The 13,200-nt window shown below is 45.6% G+C and overlaps 1 pseudogene; it reads left to right on the top strand.

Moving 5' to 3' along the window:
- Positions 1-245: 245 nt before the first annotated feature.
- LOC122448961 lies at positions 246-943 on the top strand (annotated as a pseudogene).
- Positions 944-13,200: the final 12,257 nt, after the last annotated feature.

Genomic DNA, 13,200 nt, shown 5'->3' with positions numbered 1-13,200 from the left:
TACTACAGGTCCAGGTGGCCTGTATTAGCAATAAGCATCTGAGCCTTCCCCGAGTGCTCAGACCAGCACTGCTGCAGTCACCTGGAGTTTCTCCTGTTCTAAACAGAGCCCAAAAGTAACTGTTTCAATGAATCAGTGTCCAGAATGGCCTTACTATCCCACTGTGTACCTAACACAATGTCCAAAAAAGCAAAAAAACCCACCAGGAAGCTGCCTTCAAGAATGTACAGTTCAGGAGGAGAAAGATGATGGCCACTTTTGTAGCTGCTCTGGAGCTGGGCCAGCACCAGCCTGGGGGCCTGAGGCCATCGCCCCCGACTGGGAGAACCGGGAAGATTCCCCAGGGACCACTCTCATGGCTGTGCAAGTTGATGGGGGCATGGTTCTAGGAGCAGGCTCCAGAGCCACCACTGGGTCTTACATTGCCAAGCTGACCCCTATTCAAGACCATATTTTCTGCTGCAGCTCAGCCTCAGCAGCTGATACCCAGGCAGGAGCTGACACAGTCACTTATCAGCTTGGTTTCCACAGCATTGAACTGAATGAGCCTCCACTGGTACACACAGTGGCCAGCCTCCTTAAGGAGATTTGTCACTGACACCAAGAAGGCCTGATGGCAGGAATCATCACTGCTGGCTGGGACCCCCAAGAAGGGGCTCAAGCGTCCTCGGTGCCCATGGTGGGTATGATTGCAGGCCTTTGCCATTACAGGCTCTGGGAGCTCCTATATCTATGGCTATGTCGATGCTACCAGCTGGGAAGGCGTGACCAAGGGAAAATGCTTGCAGTTCACTGCCCATGCTCTTGCTTTGGCCATGGAGCAGGACAGCTCCAGTGGAGGGCTGACTGTCTGGCAGCCATTGCAGAATCAGGCTTAAAGCAGCAGGTACTTGTCAGAGACCAAATTCTCCAATTCACCATGGCCATGTTACCACGTCTCTGAACCCTGAGACTCTAAGATCCAAAAGAGACACCCCACACTGCTATGAAATTTGATAAAAAGTTAATCAGTGAGGAAAAAAAAGAATGTGCAGTTCATTTTGCTGCCAAATCGAAGCATTTTCAGGAAAGGGGAATGCTACACAGTGAGAGAAAGGAACCAGGAATTTCAGTTCAGGGGACTGGGGAGGGGAGGCAAAGGAGGAACATTTAAACTCCGACAAGAAAGAGAGTTTGACTGGATGTGAAAGGATGGTGTCCAAGTCAACACATAAAAATTCTGGCCCCAACCCATGCCTTAGATGTGACTCAGTTTTCAAAATGCTGATTTACTGGATACCAAGCATCTTCTGGCCCTTTGCTTTTCTCTCTCGCATTTGTGACACCATAGCCCCACTACAGAGGTAATGAATGACCTGGGGTCTGGCTGACTCCGGAATCCGTGACTGTCATGACCCCACATGGCCCCCTGGAAGGACAGGTAGGGACTCAATAAGTAACAAGAAGGGAGGACTTGAGAAGGAAGCCCAGGAGAGAAAGGCCAGGGTTAAGAATGTGTACCTGCTTAGGCTGTTTTCCTGGAGAATTATTGTACTGGGCTTGAAGGTGATATGCCCAGAACTTAACCCCATAGATACAGAGAAGGGTATTGAACAGCAGACTGTTTTGCTAACACTGCACCCTACACTGCAAAATGGCTTCTGACCCAGGTACAGCTGGTAAGAGTTGATGGGAGGGTGGCAGTGAGGATGCCCAGTAGGCAAATATGTTGATGAAGAAATGATAGTTGACATTGGAGGTCATCCAGTCTCAGATAAAACAACTTGGGTTGTAATCCATGGCTAGCATTTAGTGACTGTGTGACTCTGGGCAAAGGAGCCAGCCTCTCAGAGCCTCAGTTTCCTCATCTGTAAAGTGGAGACAATAATATTGCTTGTCTTGCTACATTCATTGAAATCTTAAATCAGATAATGAAGATAAAGCACAATCCCTGGCAATGACAGGCATTAGCAAACAGAAGCATCTATTACTCTTGTCTTAGTCGCTCTGATTAGTCCTGGGGTGGCTTTCCGGAAAGCTAGCTGGAAATTTCTGGGAGGGATCACCCTATTTCCTTTTGCAGGGCATCCCCTTATCTTGACAAATCCCTTCTATTCTTTGCTGTTGTTTTCAGATGTGATTCTAAGTCAGTGAGCACTGAGAAGGTCTAAGAATGAACATCCCTCCAGCTCTGCCGTCCCTCATCTAAGTTACTTTTCACTTGTTGGGTAACTGTCTCTGGCTGCCACTGCCCCTGTCCTGGTAGGGTAAGTGACCCTTCAGAGTGACGTAGGGGAAGAAAGGAACTTCGTAGCTAGAGCCCTTAATCCCCTCCTTTCTCATCCCCAGAGATCAGGATAAACCTGAGAACTGGTACTCACACGTGGAGATGAGCCACAGCTCTGTTGGAAGAGAAACGGGGTGGGGGGAGCCCTCACCCACAGGAAGGCAGAGTTACAAAATCCCTCCCCTCCCCTGGGCTGACAGCACATGGGATGCCAGGAATAGTGGAGGGGGGGAGCTTCAGCCAGGGTGAAGGCAGGGGCTAATGCAGATACTTGAGGTGGTGGGGTGGGAAGTTCATGGCTGTCACCGAGTCGTTTCTTGTTTCTTTCTTTTGGCTTCGCTGTGCCACATGCAGCAAGTGGGACCTTAGTTGCCCACATGTGTGTGCTGCTATCTTACTTCTGTTGTATCCGACTCTATGTGACCCTACGACTGCAAGCTGCCAGGCTCCTCTGTCCATGTGGTTCTCCAGGCAAGAATACTGGAGTGGGTTGCCATGCCCTCCTCCAGGGGATCTTCCCGACCCAGAGATCCAACCCACATCTCTTATGTCTCCTGTATTGGCAGACAGGTTCTTTACCATTAGTGCCTCCTGACCAGGGGTCAAACCCCTGCCTCCTGCTTTGGGAGTGCAGAGTTTTAACCATTGGACCACCAGGGAAGTCCCATGTTATTCATTTCTTAAGGAAAAAAAAATTGAGAGAATTTAAGATTATTTGTTGACCATCTAAATAGACAGGTTTTGCTTCCACAGGAAATAGGTTTGTTTTCCTTCCTGAGGTCTTGTCCACTGGAGGCCAGGTCAATCTGGCTCTGAGTCTTCATGCCCCTGGGACCTGGAGGAGAGCTGAACTTAGAGGTCATGGTCAAGGACCCTCCCATCCGGGAACCCTCCCCAGTGAGAGCTCTGGGTTTCCCCTCATCTCCTAAATGGGTCTTAGTACCAGATGTATATTAAAATCACTGGCGGTGGGTGGGGGGCTCTTCTTCAAAACTTCTGTGTCCAGCTCCCCTCAAAAATTTAGAATTGCTCAAAAGGGGGCCAGAAATACATAACGATGGTAATCCTCTGATTGGAGGATTGCCAGGGCAGAGATGAAAGGCACCCTTCTCAGAAGATCTGCTATTTACCAACCCACCTGGATGGTTCTGTCTAGGCTGCTCGTGGTGAAGGGGGTTTGGTGCCCAGGGATGGGAAAGCAGCACTAGCCAGGCATCCTACCTCCCCTTCTCTAGGACAGCTCCCAGTACCCACTCTCCTTCTCTCTCCTCCAAGGGTCTTTTAAGACAGATTTTAGATAGGAGTGGTGGCCCGACAGGAAGGATGCACTGGAGGAGTGTGGAGTTTTTTTCTCTGCTTTTTCCCAAGATTAGTTTCCTTTATGTTGGCCTTTTCAGGAGAAGAATAAAACAGGCATTCATTTTTGCAGACATGTTTACATTCTCTAAACGCATTTCTTCCTAAGTTTAATGTTTTAAGAAATTTAAAAAAATGCTTCTTCCAAATATAATATCTGCATGAGAAGTTAGAACCATCTGCATAGCAAAAAAAAAAAAAAAATAGAGGAAGAGATAAGCATTCCTGGTTATGACAGAGCTGACCTTGGAAGCTCTTCATTCATTCAGTAGCCCCCATGGCCAGGCAGTCCCCATGCCAGACTTCAGGCCTCCTGCAGCTCTGAGGCTGCACTGTCTTTAGATTAGATGTTTCCCTGGCCTTTACAAGGAAAAACTGGTCTCCTGGGTGTGTGTGTCTGTGAGTGTGTGTGTGTGCATGTCTGCTGAGCAAATTCAGCTGGAGAAATTCTACCTTCACCCAATATCACACCAACTGGCACCTAATGGCCCGCTGAGAACAGGCCCCCAGGATCTGCCTCTTTCTGGGAACCTGCCTGGCAACCCCACTGAAGGTCTAAGGCTGCCCACCTGAGCATGGCTGAGGGCTAAGTTCAGTTCAGTTCAGTCACTCAGTTGTGTCCGACTCTTTATGATCCCATGGACTATAGCACTCCAGGCTTCCTTGTCCATTGCCAACTCCTGGAGCTTGCTCAAACTCATGTCTATTGAGTCAGTGATGCTATCCAACCATCTCATCCTCTGTCTTTCCTTTCTCCTCCTGCCTTCAATCTTTCCCAGCATCAGGGTCTTTTCCAATGAGTCAGTTCTTCACATCAGGTGGCCAAAGTATTGGCGTTTCAGCGTCTGCATCAGTCCTCCAAGGGATATTCAAGATTGATTTCCTTTAGTATTGACTGGTTGAATCTCCTTGCAGTCCAAAGGACTCTCAAGAGTCTTCTCCTACACCACAGTTCAAAAGCATCAGTTCTTCAGGGCTCAACTTTCTTTATGGTTCAACTCTCACATCCATACATGACTACTGGAAAAACCATAGCTTTGACTAGATGGACCTTTGTTGGCCAAGCAGTGTCTCTTTTAATATGCTGTCTAGATCACCTTTTCATCCAAGGAGCAAGCGTCTTTTAATTTCATGGCTACAGTCACCATCTGCAGTGATTTTGGAGCCCCCAGAAATAAAGCCTCTCACTGTTTCCATTGTTTCCCCATCTATTCACCATGAAGTGATGGGACCTGCTGCCATGATCTTAGTTTTTTGAATGTTGAGTTTTAAGCCAGCTTTTTCACTATCCTCTTTCACTTTCATCAAGAGGCTTTTTAGTTCCTCTTCACTTTCTGCAGTAAGGGTGCTGTCATCTGTGTATCTGAGGTTATTGATATTTCTCCCTGCAATCTTGATTCCAGCTTGTACTTCATCCAGCTTGGCATTTCACATGATGTATTTTGCATATAAGTTAAATAAGCAAGGTGACAATATACAAACTTAACATACTCCTTTCCCGATTTGCAACCAGTCTGTAGTTCCATGTCCAGTTCTAACTGTTGCTTCCTGACCCGTATACAGATTTCTCAGGAGGCAGGTCAGGTGGCCTGGTATTCCCATCTCTTGAAGAGTTGTCTACAGTTTGTTGTGATCTACACAGTCAAAGGCCTTGGCATAGTCAATAAAGCAGAAGTAGATGTTTTTCTGAAACTCTCTTGGTTTTTCGATGATCCAGTGGATGTTGACAATTTGACTCTGGTTCCTCTGCCTTTTCTAAATCCAGCTTAAACATCTGGAAGTTCATGGTTCATGTAGTATTAAAGCCTGGTTTGGAGAATTTTGAGCATTACTTTGCTAGTGTGTGACATGAGTGCAACTGAGTGATAGTTTGAAGATTCTTTGGCATTGCCCTTCTTTGGGATTGAAATGAAAACTGAACTTTTCCAGTCCTGTGGCCACTGCTGAGTTTTTCAAATTGGCTGGCATATTGAGTGCAGCACTTTCACAACATCATCTTTTAGGATTTGAAAGAGCTCAACTGGAATTCCATCACCTCCACTAGCTTTGTTGGTAGTGATGCTTCTTAAGGCCCATTTGACTTCCCATTCCAGGATGTCTGGCTGTAGGTGAGTGATCACACCGTTGTGGTTATCTGGGTCATGACGATCTTTTTTGTATAGTTCTTCTGTGTATTCTTGCCACCTCTTCTTAATATCTTCTGCTTCTGTTAGGTCCATACCGTTTCTGTCCTTTATTGTGCCCGTCTTTGCATGAAATGTTCCCTTGGTATCTGTAATTTTCTTAAAGAGATCTCTAGTATTTCCCATTCTATTGTTTTCCTCTATTTCTTTGCACTGATCACTGAGGAAGGCTTTCTTATCTCTCCTTGCTATTCTTTGAAACTCTGCATTCAAATGCTATATCTTTCCTTTACTCCTTGGCCTTTCACTTCTCTTCTTTTCTCAGCTATTTGTAAGGCTTCCTCAAACAACCATTTTGCCTTTTTGCATTTCTTTTTCTTGGGGGTGGTCTTGATCATTGCCTCCTATACAATGTCACGAACCTCTGTCCAAAGTTCTGCAGAGACTACCCTCTCTAATCCCTTGAATCTATTTGTCACTTCTATGGTATAATCGTAAAGGATTTGATTTAAGTCATACCTGAATGGTCTAATGGTTTTCCCTACTTTCTTCAATTTAAGTCTAAATTTTTCTATAAGGAGCTCATAATCTGAGCCTGAAAACCATCCCATGTGCTCCTGGGTCCTGCTGGTGCCACTCTGAACTGCTCTTCTGAGCCTCAGGTAGAACTTGGTGTCAATTCTGGATTATGGCCCTCCCCATTTCATTTACTGTGTGGCCTTTGTCAAGTCTCTTTACAGATAAGGAAACCAAGGCTTAAAATGCCAAATGAGGGTCAATTCAACAAGAAATCTGTAGTTACTAGGTCTTTTTTTTTTTTTTTTCATTTATTTTTATTAGTTGGAGGCTAATTACTTTACAATATTGTATAGGTCTTTTAATAAGACTACAAATAAGACTTTTGCCAGCAGAAGGTGAAGAAACTAATGTATGTTACCGTGTGGATGTACGTTAAAGGAATTGAAAGTGAAAGCAAACGTCGCTCAGTTGAGTCCAACTCCTTGTGACCCCATGGATTATACAGTCCATGGAATTCTCCAGGCCAGAATACTGAACTGGGTAGCCTTTCCCTTCTCCAGGGGCTCTTCCCAACCCAGGGATCGAATTCAGGTCTCCTGCATTGCAGGTGGATTCTTTACCAGCTGAGCCACAAGGGAGGCATAAAGACATTATGCCAAGTGAAATAGGCTGGTCACAGGGAACAGACATGCACAGTCTCATTTACAGAAGTATCTAGAATAGTCCAATTCACAGCGACAGAAAGTAAACTCATGGTTGCCAGGAGCTGGGAGAGGGACAAATAAGGAGTCAGTGGTTGATGGGGACAGAGTTTCGGTTCTGCAACATGTAAGAGTTCCAGAATTGGATGCTGGTGGTGGTTGTACAATAATGTGAACACACTTAGTGCCACTCAGCTGTACACTTAAAAATGACTATGATTATAAGGCACTGGAAGGACTGACGCTGAAGCTGAAGCTCCAGTATTTTGGTCACCTGATGGGAACAGTCAATTCACTGGGAAAGTCCCTAATGCTGGGAAAGATTGAGGGCAGAAGAAGAGGGCATCAGAGGATGAGATGGCTGGATGGTATCACTGATGCAATAGACGTGAACTTGGACAAACTTTGGGAGATGGTTAGGGACAGGGAGGCCTGGTGTGCTGCAGTCCATGCGGTCACAAAGCATCAGACATGACTGGGAAACTGGACAACAACAATAAGGCATATGTTTTATCACACATGCAAAAAAGACTGACGCTTGTATGGTCCTTCTTTCTAATTTCTTCGTTTTACTACCTTCTCCAACAATATCTGCATCTACTGAGAATGTATCAATATCTACCTAGAAGGGTGTCTGATTACCCTGGAGAATAAGAATTCAGACCCAGGGATTCAGAGAATTTGAGGGCGAATTGTTTACAAAACTCTAGGAACTTTATTATGTGGTTGTATGAATAAGGCCTTCAAGGAATCACGTGAACATGAAAATGATTTGATTGGTTGAAAAAGAAGTATTAATAACCTTTAATTTTAACAAAAATTTTTGTAGTAGTCTGTGCAGTACCAATAATTTAAATACCCAAAACTACATTTGTTTTCCCACTAATACAGGAAGAGGGCCCTGACTCACCTTCTGTATCCAAAGCTCCCTGGAACATCTTGCATGCATTTGCTCCTCCTGCCTTTTTCAAGACAACTCGAGGTTAGAGATGGGCAGGTGACTTCATCCCCCACAGCTGCAGGAGAACACCTGGGAAGGAGGGAAGGATGCTGAGAGGGGAGCGGTTTGCATAGGACAAACTTCAGCTGACAAAATACAGGTAATCAAACAGGAAGAGGCAAATCGCTCGTGAACTTCTGGAGTCCATGAACCTGGTCATGATGGTTCAACTGGCCAAGGAGAACTCACCACAGCCACCAGCCGGCTTCAGAGACACCACAGAAGCCAGCTGTCCTCCAGGCAGAGGATGGAGGAGAGAAAGAGTACAAATTCACTTCCATGAAAACCCCACTTGGCACCTGGGGACACAAGGACCACCAGGCCCCCTGCGCTCCAGGAGGTGCCCACCGTCGGAGATGCCAAGCCTTCCGAGAAGGCTCGTGTGTTTGAGTGTGAGGGGTAGTGTGTGAGTGTGTGAGTTTGTGTGTGCGTGCTGTATGTGAAGATGTGTGTGTAAATGGGTGTCTATGTGGGTGCGCAGGTGTGTAGGAGTGAGTGTGGGTATATGTTTATGAGTGTGTGAGCTGAGAGGGAGCATGTGTGTGTGCTAGTGAGTTGTCTGTGCAGGTGTGTGTGTATTTGCACATGTCAGTGCATGTGCATTCACATTTGTGTGCACATATGTGAGTGTAGGTGTGTGATGGATGTGACTGCATGCCTGTCTGTGTCTGTGTGTATGAATGTGAGCACACACTCATGTGTGCGTGTGTATGCACAGGTGCCGCAGGCGTGAGTGTGCCCCAAGCAGCCCCACAAGACTCCCTCTAGAGGCCCCCTCCCTCACCCTCACAGGCGTGCTTCGGCACCCCCAGGCCTGTGTGCACCCCTCCCTGCACAGCACCGGAGACCTTTTGTCCCTTCTCCTTTTCAGTCTGAAGGTGGCCCCTCAAGTGTCACAGGGCTTGTTTGGAGAGTGTCCCCTCCCTAGGTGAGCCTGTGTGTCCCTGTGAAAGGCAGACTGTGGACAAGATGTCCAGCCCCCAGCTTTAAAATAGCTGCACACATTTTCCTCTGCCCTCGAGACAGAGTCGGGCCCTGTGGCCTCGAAATCCATCCTCAGGTAAACAGCCTGTGACAGGCGGCAGGCTGGGGCCAACCGGCGTGGCCGCAGCTGTGCCCGCCCGCGGCGCCCGGCACCAGGCCCAAGGCCATGGGGGAGGGGGGCTGCTGGCTGTGCCCCCGGCGTTGTGGGCAGCCAATATTTTCCAGAGCTCACCAGGGAGAAGGTTTCAGAGGGAGTTCCATGCAGATCAGTTCCGTCAGAATCTGTGGCTGCCTTGTTCTAGAATTTACGGGCCTTGTGTAAGAATTCCCTTGAAAACGTTAGATTGAATTCTTCTAATCTAAAACTGTAAACTTCTGAAAACTCATAAAACTCTTTCTATCTTAAAATAGTAGCAGTTCGTGGCAGGGACAGAGGAAGCCTTCAGCTAAAGTAGGTCAAGGGGCATCCAGACGTTCCACAGCTGTTCCCAGGCCGCAAGCCACACGCGCCGAAGGGGTGGTCTTTCCTTGTGTCCTGGGGACCCTGAGACATCTTGGCAGGACAAGTCGTTGTAGCTCCAGGGAAGTGAATTCGTTGCCTGAGCAAAACATGAAAATGAAGCCAAGTTCCCTCACGTTTGACTGAATGGTTAGGAGAGCAGGAGCTGACCACAGAGGACAGGAGGGCTCCTCGCAGCACTGAGGGGCATGGAAGGGGTGAGCCAGCCCCCCTGCTGTCTCTGGACCACTCACTGGAGGAGATCAGAGAGCCAGGGTTTGAAATGAAGATCCACCAGGCTGGTTCTTTACCCCTGAGCCACCTGGGAAGCCCCAGTGATGTTAGTAGTTATTATGAAAAGAAAGAAAGGGACTTCCCTGGTGGTCAAGTATTTAAGACCTTGCCTTCCAGTGCAGAGGGTGTGGGTTTGATCTCTGGTCTGGGAGCTAAGATCCCTCATGCCTCTCAGCCAAAAAGCAAAAAAAAAACAATAAAAGCAATATTGTAACAAACTGAATACAGACTTAAAATGGTCCACATCAAAAAAGAAAAAAAAATCTTTAAAAAAGGGGGGGGGGGGCGGAAATCCCCAGGGAAGAGACAGGGAAAGGGCAGGGAAAGAGACGGAAATGGTGAAACTGGAGAAATCCTAGGTGTCAAGGAGATGGGGTGCCCCCACATCCGTGTAGCATCCCTTTGTCCAGGGCACCTCACAGCCTCTTCTGCAGTGCCTGCACCTCAGCGCCTGGGGTGTGCCTGGCAGCTTGTTCCACCCAGGTCGGAAGATCCAAAGAGTGATAACATTGGAGCATCATGGGTGGAAGATCCAGGAGTGACAGCACTAGAGCATCATGGGTGGAAAATCCAGTGAGTGACAGCCCTGGAGCATCATGGGTGGGAGATCCAGCCTGTCAATCACAGTGGTCTGTGGTTCCTCCCTTTCCTGTCTCCCCTCCTGACTCCCCAGCAGCTTCTTAGCATCACCCCCCAACCATCACTTGCAAGTGAAACCTTATTTCTTGGTCCATTTCTCAAGACCCAGACACTATTTTCCTAGCTTTTCTGCACAGTTCCTTTTTATTTGAATTGGAGTATAGTCGCTTTACAATGTTGTTTTAGTTTCTGCTGTACAATAAAGTCAATCAGCTCTTAATATAAAAATATCCTCTCTTTCTTGGATTTCCCTTCCATTTGCGTCACCACAGAGCATTGAGAAGAGCTCCCTGTGTTGTATGGTAGGTTAGCATTAGTTTTCTGTTTTAAACATAGTAGTGTACGTATGTCAACCCCAATCTCCCAAATCACACCACTCCTCTTCCCCATTGATATTCATGCGTTTGCTCTCTACATCTGTGCTCTGCACTGTTCTTCAGAGAGAGATATACTAAAGCCATGGAGACACTCCAAGGTGAACCCTGAGAAATCAGCACTGCAGAAACTCATTCAACCAGGAAAACTATTTTCTACTGAACATCTCACACTACTGCTGTTCTTTGACACCAGCCTGGAGAAATGTTGCCTTAAAGGTACACGCTAAATGAGATTTCACCTGCCAGATAATCTATATAAGATGAATTAGTTACTCAGCTACAACCTCCCACCTATGTTACGATCTTGGTGACAGGTGAAATTTTCAAAACAGACTTGAAATTATGCCTCCTCTCCTGAACACCAGGAGCCCAGATTTCTCTGTATAGGTGTGGGTGCTCCTGGCCTTGTACCAGCTTCAGTTTTCGTCACCTGTGCCAACACGAAGCCTTGTTTTAAAGAATGATTGTTTTGTCTCTGAAAAGGTGGAGATTGTGTCTCTGAAACATGCACATTGTTCCAACTAAAATGTGACAATTTTGACCCACTAAAACCATCCAGGCTTTTGCTTCTCAAACTTCAGCATGTACTGGCCCTCCGGGGTCATACAGTGAAAGCAAGCAGAAAAAAACAGAAAAAAATGGGTCTGTACTCAACCACCCACAGAAAGACTGATGCTGAAGCTGAAGCTCCAATATTTTGGCTACCTGATGCAAAGAGCCAGCTCATTGGAAAAGACCCTGATGCTGGGAAAGACTGAAGGGAGGAGGAGAAGGGGACGACAGAGGATGAGATGGTTGGATGGCATCATCGACTCAATGGACGTGAGTTTGAGTAAGCTCCGGGAGATGATGAAGGACAGAGAAGTCTGATGTGCTGTAATCCATGGGGTCGCAAACAGTTGGACGACTGAGCGACTGAGCGACCAAACAACAATTCAACCACCTCACTAGGTAAACTGCAGAAACTTCGCAGAAAACCTGTGAAGAGCTGCTTCAGATTTCCATCTTTTCCACAAAGTCTCTTATGAAAGGGAAAGGTTTGGGAAGAAGAAGAGAAGTTAAGTTGCTCAGTCGTGTCCGACCCTTGGCGACTCCGTGGACTGTAGCCCACTAGGCTCCGCCGTCCATGGGATTCTCTAGGCAAGGATACTGGAGTGGGTTGCCATATCATGAATCTAAATCTCTAGTATCCAAAGAAAGGCCCAGAGAGCCAGTAAAGGTCTTATGATTTAACCAGGCACGTGGCTAAATGAATCATGTCTTCCTGACTCAACTCATACATCTGAGACACCTCTGCTCTCTGCCACCCTTACTCCAGAGAACCAGGAAGATGGAGACAGCTTTATCCGAGTTGTGACTTTTGTTCCTAGTTCTTCTCTTAAAACATCTTTCCCCTGCCTGCTCACTACAGTCCAGCAAAGACAGACAGATCAGATAACTACATTTGAGAAGATACCAAAGAATTGAGGATTCCTAAGCTGTGTAAGAAAATTATAGTAAATTCCACACAATAAAATGTTATTGGAGAGAGTGAAGTCTATCACAAAATGTCAACATGAAAATATGTTAATTGTTCAATTAAAAAAAGCAATATTCAATTCACTTACAAAATGATCTCTTTTTAATCTGGAAAGATTGCCAGTAAACAGTTATTTTTAGAAGATAAGGTTAGAGAAAAATCTCAAGCTAATAACCTTCCACCTTAAAAATACAAAAAAGATAGAGCAAATTAAACCCAAAGCAAGAAGAAGGAGGGGAATACTAAAGCAGAAATAAGTAAATCAGATAATAGAAAGTCAATTAAGCCAAAACTTTGTTATCTAAGAAGATCAACAAAAAATAAACTAGCCTTTGGCTAAACTGGCCAATAAAAAAATTACTAAAGTCAGAAATCAAACAGGGGCCACTACTACCAACCTCACTGAAGTTAAAAAGGATTATAAGGAAATACTATGAATAATTGCAAGTCATTATTTAGGTAACCTAAGTGAAATTCTTGAAATTCTTAAAAAGATACAAACTATTAAAAATGCCCAAATGAGAAGTGGAAATCTGAACAGACCTATAAAAAGTAAAGAGATTGAAATAGTAATAATAATAATAATAATAATGATAACTACCTATGAGGAAAAGCCCAGAACAAGATTTCTTTGCTGGTGAATTCTACCAAATGAATAAAGAAAAGTTAACATCAATTCTTCAAAAACTCTTCTCAGAGGAGAGAATAATGCCCACCTTATTCTTGGGGTCATCATTACCCAGATTGCAAAGCCTTAGAAAAATATCACAAGAAAAGAGAACTACAAGTCAATTTACCTAAAGACTGAATGAAAAACAAAGCTTCAACAAAATAGTAGTAAACCAAATTTAGCAAAATATAAAAGAATCATGGATCTTGATCAAATGAGATTTATCACAGGAATGCAAAGATGGTTCAACAGA

This window comes from Cervus canadensis, chromosome 10, assembly GCF_019320065.1.
Source record: "Cervus canadensis isolate Bull #8, Minnesota chromosome 10, ASM1932006v1, whole genome shotgun sequence".
NCBI lineage: Eukaryota > Metazoa > Chordata > Mammalia > Artiodactyla > Cervidae > Cervus > Cervus canadensis.
Note: the sequence above shows the minus strand (reverse complement) of the source record. Positions and strands in the feature narration are given on the sequence as shown.